The 12,480-nt window shown below is 40.7% G+C and overlaps 1 protein-coding gene and 1 pseudogene across 3 annotated transcripts in view; one reads left to right on the forward strand and one right to left on the reverse strand.

Annotated features, from left to right (window-relative positions):
- TTYH1 (tweety family member 1) overlaps positions 1–12,480 on the reverse strand; it is a 283,569-nt gene that overhangs the window by 198,898 nt on the left and 72,191 nt on the right. The window lies entirely within an intron of this gene.
- LOC149447460 (U2 spliceosomal RNA) lies at positions 6,281–6,396 on the forward strand (annotated as a pseudogene).

Genomic DNA, 12,480 nt, shown 5'->3' on the forward strand with positions numbered 1-12,480 from the left:
CAAACCTTAGTGCAAAAAAAAAACTTAAAAATTACATTATTCCATCATGTGTGCTTTTCTTGCAATTAAATTAGAATGTCTGAGTCTACTTTAAGTTACAACTACTTTAAAAATTGTGAGACAATTTGGCAACCTCCAGCCCTTGAGACAATGGACACTTAGGTCTAGATCATGGAGCCCACTGTATATGTACATGTAGGGAACTGCAGCTCTCGACTGTCTGTAGGTGGCTGTGCTGTGATTTAATTCTGTACATCACTTCCTGTCTCTGTGGAGCTGGGTTAAAAACCTAGAGGGAGAAATTTAAAAAAGAGAGATGATCTGAGCCACACAACCTTACACAAACAGGAGCTGTTGCTGATGTTTTATTTCACCCAGACCAGAGATAGAGACTATTAGGCAAGTATTGCTATGCTTTAATAGTTTAACTGCAGCTGCCCATAGCTTCTTAAGTGTGTATCTAAATCCTTTTGACAAGCGTATCTCTGTCCTATTTTTATTATCTCACATGCACAGTGCCAGATAGCTAAGTCGGGTTACCTTCCAGTATATTAGTAGGTGAACCTATTTATTGCAATAGAGTTTATATACAGCTTCTGTTATGTTAGTTAACCCTGTCCCTTCTGGTCTGGGTCGCTATAGCTAGTTTTAGCTCAGGACTCAATAACCAAAATCAGCTAGAGTCAGGTTAGGCATCCAAAGGCCACTTCTGGTAGTTAAAAGTCCAGTTGCAAGATAGATTAGACACTACACCACGGTTTCTGTTGGTGAAAGACTGCATTCCAAACTGGTTAGACAATGTCTGGAGGGTCTCTTTATCACCTCAGATCTTGTCTTCAGGTCTCCAACACCAAGGTGAGTGCAACATCATGATCATCTTCAGGGGCCCTTGCAACTGGACTTTGCTGCAACATTCACCTGGAGGTATCTTTGTTATATATATCCGGATTTATGTGCATAATTCTACTAGAACTCTTGTTGGGCCCTTTGCTGATAATACCTGTTTGTGCATTGGATGTAATTATAAATCTTTTCTTATATAAAGCTTGTATCATTGCCTTACAGGTGTGCATTGGTGTGGTGTGGAATTCTCTCAGTTAACAGAGGACCTGTCCTGGATGAAAACACTGCCAACCATATTATCTAACCCACTCTTCCACTTAGCAAACGTTTTGGTTCTGTTATTTACCTACAGGTTTAGTGCAATATCCTGTTTAGGGAGGGCCATTCCTCATACACCCCCCCACCCTGAAAGTGGGCTAAATACATTATGTAGTGTACATCACAGTTTACAGCTACCAGAGTGCGTTGGTCAGGATTGTATGATGTACAGTACAGTTAACAGAGTGCAGTGGTCAGGATTATGTAATGTACTGCACAATCTACTGAGTACATTGGTCAAGAATATAATACATATATAAAACCCAAATATTCCCTGTGTTCAGGTTACTATACAAACAATAGAAAGGCTGCTACACAATTTGTTGATAGCAAATTCAAGTGTGACCATGACAATGACACTATAAGTGACAGGTGTCAAAGAGTCCATCCACAGTCCAGGTGTGATAATTTCAGTGCAGAAAGCATGGACACTTTAAACGTCAGTGTTAATAATCAAAAATCTTCGATGCAAAGAAGGATTCACCCAGCTTCACTGAGGACAGGACAAGCAACAAAAACTGCTTACTGAATGAATTTGGCCCTCAAGGACTGAGTGGTCAAATATCGCTCTATGTAAACAATCACCAGGCAGCCCTGTTCCCAGGTAAGTATCACGTACCTGGTGATGGAGGCCAATGGAGAGAAGGCTTCCCTTGCTGCTAAGTTCCGGACTCCCCTGAGAGTGGGACAGCGGGAGTCAGGCCCAAAGTTGCACAGGTCGCCTGTAGGAGTGCTGATTGGTGGTCCACTCAGAAGCACAGCTGGTGCACGGAGATAGGTCTGCAGACAGGAGGTGCCTGTGCATGGTATGCAAACCCTTCCGGGATTTGGATGTTTACTGAGATGCAAGCCCTTCCGGGATTTGGATGTTTACTGGGTTGTCGGTTCAAGCCAAGGTCAGGTACCAGGTGGAAATCAGAGCAGACGTAGTCAGATGGGAAAGCCGAGGTCATTCACAGAGGAGCAAGAGAGAGAGGGTATCCGTAAGCCAAGCTAAGGTCAGGTACCAGGTGGAAATCAGAGCAGACGTAGTCAGATGGGAAAGCCGAGGTCATTCACAGAGGAGCGAGAGAGAGAGGGTATCCGTAAGCCAAGCCGAGGTCATGTCAGGGGTAAATCAGAGTAGACAGGTCCAGGAGCAAGCCGAGTCGGTAACAGGAAATCACAAGTCAGAACACAAGAAACAGGAACCAGGAACAGGGCACGGGGAGCTAGAGATCATCCAGCAACCAGAGGAAGTGATGAGCCTCCTTATAAAGGCTGTCTGGCACCAGACTGAGGCTGATGTGTACTTCTGCGGCCATGTAGAGTATTGGCAGAAGTGCCAGATCTTCCAGAACTCCTGCCGTGGACAGGACCGTCACTGTAAGTATTCAGCTCATTGCAATACAGAAATTAAACAGCCTCAAAGTATAGTAGTAAAAGGATTGGTTTTATTAAAATTTTAAATTGCACACTCACATGGTATATAGAAAAGATATGAATATCTAAACTCAGTGAAAACAACTCAGCCACAGTCGCTTGTGTGATTATGTCACACGTCATGCCAGGCTCCACCCTACGTGCTTCGTCAGAGGATGATATTATCAGGGGTGTGGCTAAGTGGCGGTCATCACACAATATAAATACTGCTACCCAGGAAGATGAAGTTCCCCCTGCACCATATGTGTTCCAAAGGAGCAACCTTCTGGAAGGCATTAGCAGCACCATCTTGTGGTAAAATCCCAAATTCCAAATACTACAAATAGTAATTGTTTGTAGTTTGCAATTCCACCACAAGATGGTAATACTAGCGTCTTCTGCAAGTTCACTCCTTTGGAACGCATATGGCACAGAAGGAAGTCTGGAGGAAGAAGTCCGGAGACTCAAGATGACATATAAATAAGCACAAATTTTGTTGGCGTAAAATCTGTCTACTGAGCTCTGTGTATTTGGGGAGGTCATCTCACTATTGCATGAACACTCTGAACACTGGCAAGTGAGGTGTGTACTGTTGCAGAATCTCACTGGTAGAACGTACTCTGTCCAACTAAATTCATGGATGACAGATTTGTCCAGTTCAAAACCAAAAGTGCCCAGTAGCTTTAATACTATATAGGATGCTGCTTTAAAAAGGTACATCATCTTAGCCGTTATGTCAGAGTCATTTAGTAGTAACACATAATATACTATGTCCATTCCTACATAAAAAAACAGAGCTGACAATGAGTAATGCTCATTTTAGTTATGACTCATACTTGGCAAGTTGTTTAATTTGATGCTTGGTGCACTAAAGGAAGTACAGACGCAGAGGTCATCCTCTAAATCACCCATAATAGTCATAATCATAATTCTGAATGTAAATAGGAGATGTGTTTGGAAACTACAGCATACAAAATGGCAATCTGGGATAGTGTATCAAAGCTGTCTGCTGCAAAACTAGGTCATCACTGCATTGTGGAAAGCAGATGATAATCACTGAACCCAAGGGCTCTTTTTTTCCAAGTGATCTCTTCTTGCTAATTATACATGTTCCACTTTTATCGTTAGAGGATGCTGCTACATGACTGCTTTTTATTTTAAATACAAAATGCCTCCAGGTAAAGCCATGATGTAGACACCATTGACTATATCAAAGCTATTAAAAGTGAAGCTTTAATTTATTGTAGGCAGAAGAATTGTTTCAGATTTTAATGGCATCTGTCACTTGTGAATCTGAACAGTCTCAAAAGAACGTCCACTATTAATGACCACAATAGCAATCACTTTCATCTCCATCAAGATGTGATAACTGAGCATGATTATATGCATGCTATCCCAAGTGGTATATGGAATGAATTAGGTCATGCCCTGAGAGTCCATGAAAACTAGCTTAGATATGCTCAAACTATTCAGAGTTTCTCAAGATATGCACCTATGGGGCAGGAATGTCAGGTTTTTTTTTTTATTAAGGATCTAAAAGTGAATTGGGCTCACCAAGACACTCTCAACTAAATGGGGTTGATTTGCTAAAGACAAATAGGCTGTTTATGTTGCAAAAGAAATTACTCTTTGCAAAGGAATTTGCTCCAGAGCTTAGTAAATGAAGGGAAGCTCCACCAACTACCATCATCCAATCACGTGAAAATTTACAGTAGATGGCAAATTATTGGATACCCAGATGATATAATTTAGCACATTATAGATCAGTGCAAAAATGACTGATACACTTTTAAACCCTAGGATTCTGTAAAGCTGCCCATTCACTTTCACATTTTTTTTGTCCTACCTGAGGGCTGCATGAAGGAACCAGACAAAACTTGCATAGTGTATGACCAGCCTAAGCAAACATGGGGTGCCTGCTTAGACCTGAAGAAAAAAAGCATACCAAAAGCTTGTTAGGGGTGGCCTGACTTTGGATTTCTCTACCAACTGAAGTGTTGACAGGCAACAGGATAAGGGTTAGTGTATGCTGGTTCCAGATTCAGAAGTATGCATTCACATTGCAATCCACTGACTTGCAGAGATAAATGAAAGTAATAAAATGCACAATAAATGTAACTGATGCATTGGGGTTGATTTACTAAAGGCAAATAGACTGCTCACGTTGCAAGTGCAGTTGCACTATGCAGGTCTTAGCGAATAAGGTGAAGTTCTGCTGACTTCTGTCATACAATCACATGCGAGGAAACATTTTTGTTCCCTTGCATTTGATATCCTATGCAAAGTGAAGCTTCATCTCATCGACTAGGCTCTGGGGAAAAGTCCTTTGCAGAGTGCAACTTCACTTGAAAAGTGAACAGAGTATTTGACTATAGTAAACCGACCCCATTGTCTTTCAGCACCAGGAAGACAGCACTGGCAGATTTCAGTGACAGCTTGACAAATGTTTTTGGAAAGTACAATATACTTCAATATTAATTTGCTTAATTTGCTTTCAACATTTGAGACATTTGATTTTGGAACACATTGAAATATCTGACTTTGGAACCCATGGACTTTATCATATAAAAACCATGTACACTGTTAGAAATTTGTTCATTTGAAAATGATTTCAATCCTGTGTATTCGAATTTTCTCGTCACTGTGGTAGAGAGCGAATGTCGCTTTGACTCCCCTACTAATGATAAGAAAATCAAATGATTCTGAAAACAAAAAATTTTCAACAAAATTCTATTAGTGTATAACTAGGTTTACGATGCTGAGAATAATGCCCTACCCTAAGGCCACTTTGGCACTAATCCCACCCCCCATAACCCTTACACTAACCCTTTCATTTGTATACCTTTCTTGGTCCTCTGTGCCTAAAGCCGGCCATGGTTCAAATCCCAGCCGGTTCAGCAGGGAGTGGCCAAGATTCAAACCGTCTATGGGCAGGCTGATTGTACCTAAGTTGATTGTTGTACAACTTGGTTACAACCAGCCTGTTGGATTTTTCATGCAATTATTGCCAACGGCTATAGCTGCTAGCAATAATCACTGTGTTTTTCCCAGAGGGATGACATCACCCCTGCACCCTCTGTTCCTCCCTGCTGCGAGAACAAAATAGCTCCATGGTAGGGATTCTCCCATAACACAGTCAGCAGAAAATTTTCTTTACTGCAACCTGTGCTTGCAGGAAAGAAAATTGCATCATCTATGGCCAGCTTAAGACCCAACATTACTGTGCCAAAATATATCAGCAATGAGGTCCTGGTACTTGAAACTCCTGAAGTCAAATTTGGAATTTGAATGAATTCAGATAAACACTGTTTTAAATGATCCACTTAAAAATTTAAATCACTGTATTTCAATCTAGAGTCTTCAAAAATTATGCCAGATTAAATACATAAACTCTCATATAAACTAACCCTATGTAAATTAAAATGTCGATTTCATGCATTTCATGCTAGAAATGGCATTTCAAGCTATTACCTGTAAGCTGTTTACTGGAATGACTAATCAAGAGAATTTATGTGACAGCTCATTGACAGCATTGCATTGTAAGCAGAAATGGGTAACTACAGAAATCTGTCAGGGTTTTGAGTTGCCTTCTTCTAGATCAGAGGTCTCCAAACTCTGACCCATGGGCCAAATATGTCCCACTACAAGACTGCATCCAGCCTACAACTACAGTTAGGTCTTCCCCCACTGCTCTGTGAACATCCTATCAGTTGGTTGCGAGGCTTCTCGGCCTTTTGGCTAAGATCAAGTGTAGTATCTGTTCTTATCAGTGTCCAGTGGGGGTGCTCCCGACCATTCTAGCTTTGCGGGGATGGTTGTTGTATAGTACCCTCACTGGTATGATGGGGGTCCGGAAGGCTGGACCGGAGGGACAGAAACCAGGGGGCGCCACGATACGCTCTGGGACCTTGGGAGTAATTCCTCTGGGAAAGCTGGAAAGACCCAGTACCTCCTGATTTGGACGGATCTACCTTGGTCTGGCCTGGGGCTGGGGACGCAAAAAGTCCGCAAACTCAGTGCCCCCTGGGGAAGACGCTCTCAGGGGTGTCACTAGTAACACTTGGGTGTGGGACCCCACGGTGTGAAGATGACACATGGCCACTGTTTTTCACTTCTTTTTGCACAGCGCCCTAAGGACCAGGTCTTTTGGCTAAGTCCGGGGCAATTTTTGCTACAGGCCTCAGGGCCTGGTCTGTGCACTATTAGGCACGGTACCACTTTTTTATTTTTTATTTATTTATTTAATCACTCCCACGTTTTGTCACTTTTTCTGTTCTTATGTGTGTGTTTTTCACGGATGGAGGGTGTGGGTCCTCGGGCCTTACCTGAAGTCTAGGGGGAGGATGTGTGGCCATACGGTTCCTTCCTCCCCTGATCCCTAGGGGGTTTTCTCTTTGGGAGAACCCCCTTGCCTAGTACTGGATGTCCGGCTTCGGCTGGGCATAAGGAACGGTGGTCCACCAGGCCTTTTGGCCAGGAGGACCAAATGGGAACCTTGTCCCTGTCAGGAGCTTCGTGCCCCGGGGGATCGGGTGAACGGTCCAACCCTTCCGGGGGTAGGACAAACACACCCCTAAGTGCACTTTTTCGTGTGGTGTTCGCACTTGCACATTTTTTGTGATCACTTACGGGTTTTTCGTTGTAGTTTGCACGTTTGCGGACAAAAAAAAAAAAATCAGTTGGTTGCGAGGACAGCCAGCATTGTAGCAGCTGATGACATGCTTGCCCTAAGCAGTAGGATGGAACTTCCTCCATGCATATCCACTCTGGTCCATGTTGATACACTGACTACAGCCTTGCTGTAAGCAAAGTAAGAGTGGACCACTGATAGGGAATCTGATGTAAGGGGGCTCTTATGGGGACCCTGATGTGAGGGGGGCTCTAATGGGGACCTTGAAGTGACGGGGGCTGTGATGGGTATCCTGATGCAAGGGGGGTTCTAATGTAGACTCTGATGTAAGGGGGGACTTCTAAGAAGGATTGTGATACAAGGGGGACTTTGATTGGGATCCTAATGTGAGGGCGGCTCTGATAGGAACTTTGATGTAAGAGGGCTCTCATGGGGGCCATAGTGTAAGGGGGATCGGATGCAGACACTGACACTTTAATGGGGAATAAATCCCATCCATAGTTGCCCAATTAAACAGTGCATTGAGGTCAGATTGTCAGTTGAAGACATCCTGTAAGGACGTTATTCCACTGCACAGCTTGGTGTCATCTGCAAAGACTGAAATGGTATTTTTAATCCCAGACCCTATATTTTTAATAAATATATTAAAAAGTAACGGTCCCAACACTAAACCTTGGGGTACACCGCTGACAACCCTAGACCATTCAGAGTATGAATCGTTAATCACTACTCTTTGAATACAATCTTTTAGCCAGTTTTCTATCCATTTACATACAGATTTTTCCAAGCCCGTAGACTGTAGACTGTGTCTTACACATTAGCCGTGTGTGGGGAACTGTGTCAAACGCTTTTGCAAAATCCAAGTATACCACGTCCACCGCCACCCCTCTGTCCAAGGTTTTGCTCATCGCCTTATAAAAAGAAATCAGATTTGTTTGACAACTTCTGTCTTTCATGAATCCATGCTGTCTGTTGCTTAAAATATTTTTTTCCAGCAAGAACTCATCTACGTGGTCTTTTATTAAACTCTCCAGTATCTTCCCAACTATAGAAGTTAAACTAACAGGTCTATAATTACTTGGTAAAGATTTTGATCCCTTTTTAAATATTGGCACCACATTGGCCTTACGCCAATCCAGTGGTACTATGCCAGTCATTAAAGAGTCCCTAAAAATGAGAAACAATGGCTTTGATATGACAGAGCTCAGTTCTTTAAGGACCCGTGGGTGTATGCCATCTGGTCCAGGTGCTTTATTCACCTTTATTATGTTTAAATATTTTTGGATCATATCAATTGTGAGCCAATGTGGATCATCTGGAGCTCTGTCAATACCATGCCCATTATGAACATGAGCTCCACCATGCTCCTTTGTATACACAGAGCTGAAGAAGGTATTAAATAAATTTGCCTTCTCTTTGTCCCCGGTCTCCCACTCTAGATTATTTTGTAAAGGATCTACATGCTCGGACCGGACCTTTTTGCTATTAATATATTTGAAGAATTTTTTGTTGTTGGTCCTGCTACCCTTTGTAATCTGTTGTTCGCTTTCAATTTTTGTGGCCTTTTTTCCTTTTTACATATTCTGTTATGTTCTTTGTAATGTTTAAACGATGATAGCGTTCCTTCATTTTTATATTTAATAAAAACTCTTTTCTTATTATCTATAGCTTTTTTAGCTTTGGCCGTAAGCCACATAGGTTTGGTTTTTAGCCTTTTAAACTTGTTGCCCATGGTAATATATTTTGCAATGTGTTCACATACAGTCTTTTTGAAGAACTCCCATTTTTGTGCTGTGTTCATTGATGCCAATATTCCCTCCCAGTCTAAGTCTTGGAGAGCAGCTCTCAGCCTTGGAAAATTAGCTCTCTTAAAATTTAGTGTTTTTTTATTTTTCCCATACGTGCTTGCTGTTTACAGCTAACAATAAATGAAATCATGTTATGGCCACTGCTAACCAGATGTTCTTTTATATGGACATTCGTAATAAGCTCTGCATGGTTTGAGATTACTAGGTCCAGCAGAGCATCATTCCTAGTAGGGGCCTCTATGAACTGTACCATAAAATTGTCCTGTAGTAGGTTTAAAAATGTTTGCCCTTTAACTGTTCCTGCAGTACAATTACTCCAGTCAATTTCCAGGTAGTTAAAATCCCCCATTATTATCACTGTCCCAGCCCTTGCAGCCCTTTCGATCTGTGCAAGGAGCTGAGTCTCCACCTTCTCATTAACACTGGGAGGCCTATAACAAACTCCAATGATTACCGCACCCCCATGTGTAGTTCCACCCATAATGCTTCAGCCTCATCACACTCTCCATCAACTAAGTCCTCTTTCACACTCCCTCTGAGATCACTTCTCACATAGAGACAGACACCACCACCTTTCCTATTTACCCTATCTCTCCGAAAGAGAACATAGCCAGGAATATTAATGGCCCAGTCATGTGAAGAATGAAGCCAAGATTCAGTAATATCAATTAAATCATAGTCCTCTTCATGCACCAACGCTTCCAACTTACCTATTTTGCTTGGCAGACTTCTGGCATTGGTGAACAAACACTTTAATTCATTGACACCTTAATCACACGTATTTTGCATATTTTTTGTTTTCATACAAATGGTACCGATTCCACTGGTTGAGATTAATTAAATGATCATTTTTAATAATAATTTACATTTACAACTGATTTAATTTTTGATAAATATTTTAACTCAAGACTGTATGAGAAAGTGTTTTTAATCTGTTCTGTGAAACATGCCCTAGCCCACTTATCTACCCTCTTATGGGAGTTCTTTGTTGTCTAACGACAAACCTGTTGCTGCCAGTCATATTGTATGCCATTTTAACTCACCAATATATAGATTTGTCTTGCTATAGCCATTTGTGAATGCACCTCTATTAATAACTGCATCTGCCTGAACTTGGTCAACCATTGGTATTACCATACTGAACATGCAAATGATATCCTTGAAATATAAATTTAATTTAGAAACTGACATCAATCCTTTTTTTGTTATGTTTATGCAAATGTTATTCTAAACAGTGCCATGCATTCTTTCATGACAGTTTTAACACATCTTTAACACATATTGCTGAATATATTTTCATTAGAATGCAGATTCCTCTAGAAAAGAAACAAACCCAGAGATTTTATCTATTGCTTTTATGGTGGTGATGAATAAACCAGATAAAATATGCTCTTCCATAAACAAAAAAAAATTGCATTTCTGCAGAGAGGCATACATTATTTATTTCTGAATAATCAGGACACTTTAATTATAATGACAATTTCTGGGATTAGAATAGTATTCACATAGTATTAGGAACTATTTATTTCAGTACAATTTTCCTTTAAGAAAGTGTATAAACCTTAATTATTATGTAATATATAATTGGGCTTATTAATTAATCTGCTTTTTGTGAGGGAATGTTTAAAGAAGTATATTTAAACTTTAACATTATTTAATTTTTTACTTAATTAATGTTTATCTTTGTTTGTGACCCTTTTCAACTTTCTCTTTTCAGGATGGGCATCGCTGAGAAATTTCTTCTCTTTTCTAAAGGAAATTTATTTTTTCTTGGTATTTCTTGGACAGTTACATATGTCAGAAATGTTCCTAATATTTTATCTCCCTATAAATTCTTAACCCCTAAAACAGTAAAGCATTTCTAAGCCGAAGAACAAAAAAAAAATCAAATATTGCAGCTTACCAGTCTTTAGATGTGCCAGCTGCATTAGTTTTATTTTTCTTCAGAGTAAGAATATTTTTAGCAAAAAAAAAATATTTTACCAGAAGTTCAGTGTCCTTGTCATATTGTGAGCTGCACTGACAGCAAAAAAGAATATTATCTATTTTTCTGCAAAACTACTAATATCCCTAGCTCATATGTAATGGTGAGGAACAAAGGCAGACATAGTTATAGCCTGGATGACAACCATAGCTCTCTCCATAGATGCAATATAAAAGTGAGCATAGCCACCAAGAGACGGGGAGTGTGTTAATTGGAAGATTAAACAAAAAGGAACAAAAGCCTGAAAAAATAACAAAAAAGAAATGCTCCCCCTAATGTAACAAAAGCTGCAATATACTACATTTTTGGTTTTGGGTTTAGATATGCTTCAAACTCTAAAAGCTCGGCAGCTCGGCCTAACAATAACTTAACACAAAACTGAATGTGTATGTCTGGGAAAAAAAACCCAAAAACACATTCTTCAATACATTTTCCATAATTTGTCTGTCTGTTTTGCCATGCTATCAGTACAGAAAATACCCATTGCCCATGCTAAAAATCAAGTAAGCTAACAACTTTCTGTTTGGGCTGACAACTCTACCTCTTCGGCACTGAAGTCTGTGTCTCTCAATAGAGGATAAAGGAAATAAGATTTTTGTACAAACCATAAAATATTTTTCTTGAAATCCATTGAGGGACACAGGAAGATTGTAATTGTAAGACCATTGGGTTATATGTACTTGCCTTAAAGAGGTGGACACTTGTAAACAGAAAACAAAGTTGAAAGCCAGCTGAATAACCACGCCCCAACTGTCATGCTTCAGTTTTGTGAGCAAGTGGTGAGCACACAAATATTACAAATTCTTTCTTTAATAGCAACTATTCTAGAACAGAGCATTTCAAGAAAGTCTATATTAGTGGAAGCTCTAAAAGACCTTTTAGCTGGTACTGAAGCTTGATCCTCTAAATCAGTGGTCTTCAAACTGTGGCCTGCAGGCTGAAAATGACCCTTTGCTTGCCTTTATCTGGCCCTTGGAGCACTATTTCCCAGAATGATAACAATGATGCGGTACTCTTCCTCCCACTGATACCAGTGATGGGGCACTATTCCTTATTCTGACACCAACGATGGGACACTATTCCTCCCACGGACACCAATGATGGGGCACTATTCCTGCCACTGACACTAATGATGGGGCACAATTCCTCCCAGTGACACCAACAATGGAGCACTACACCTCCCACTGTCACCAGTGATGGGGCTCTATTGCTCCCACTGATACCAGCAATAGGGCACTACTCCTCCCCCTGATACAAACAATAGGACATTATTTTTCTGGCTGATATCAACAATGGGGCACTAATCTTCCCACTAATACCAATGATGGGGCATTGTTTACTCCAAATGATGCCAGGGCATTTTCTACTCCCACTAGCCACAGTCCAGCCCCCCTAAAGTCTGTAAACGATAGTAAACTAACCCTTTGTGTTAAAGATTGGAGACCCACTAGATGCATAGTAGAATGTACTGTGTCAATCAGACTGGAAACAAGTTT

Source organism: Staurois parvus, unplaced genomic scaffold (assembly GCF_062004578.1).
Source record: "Staurois parvus isolate SC_StPar_1 unplaced genomic scaffold, SC_StPar_1.0 ptg000686l, whole genome shotgun sequence".
NCBI classification, from domain to species: domain Eukaryota; kingdom Metazoa; phylum Chordata; class Amphibia; order Anura; family Ranidae; genus Staurois; species Staurois parvus.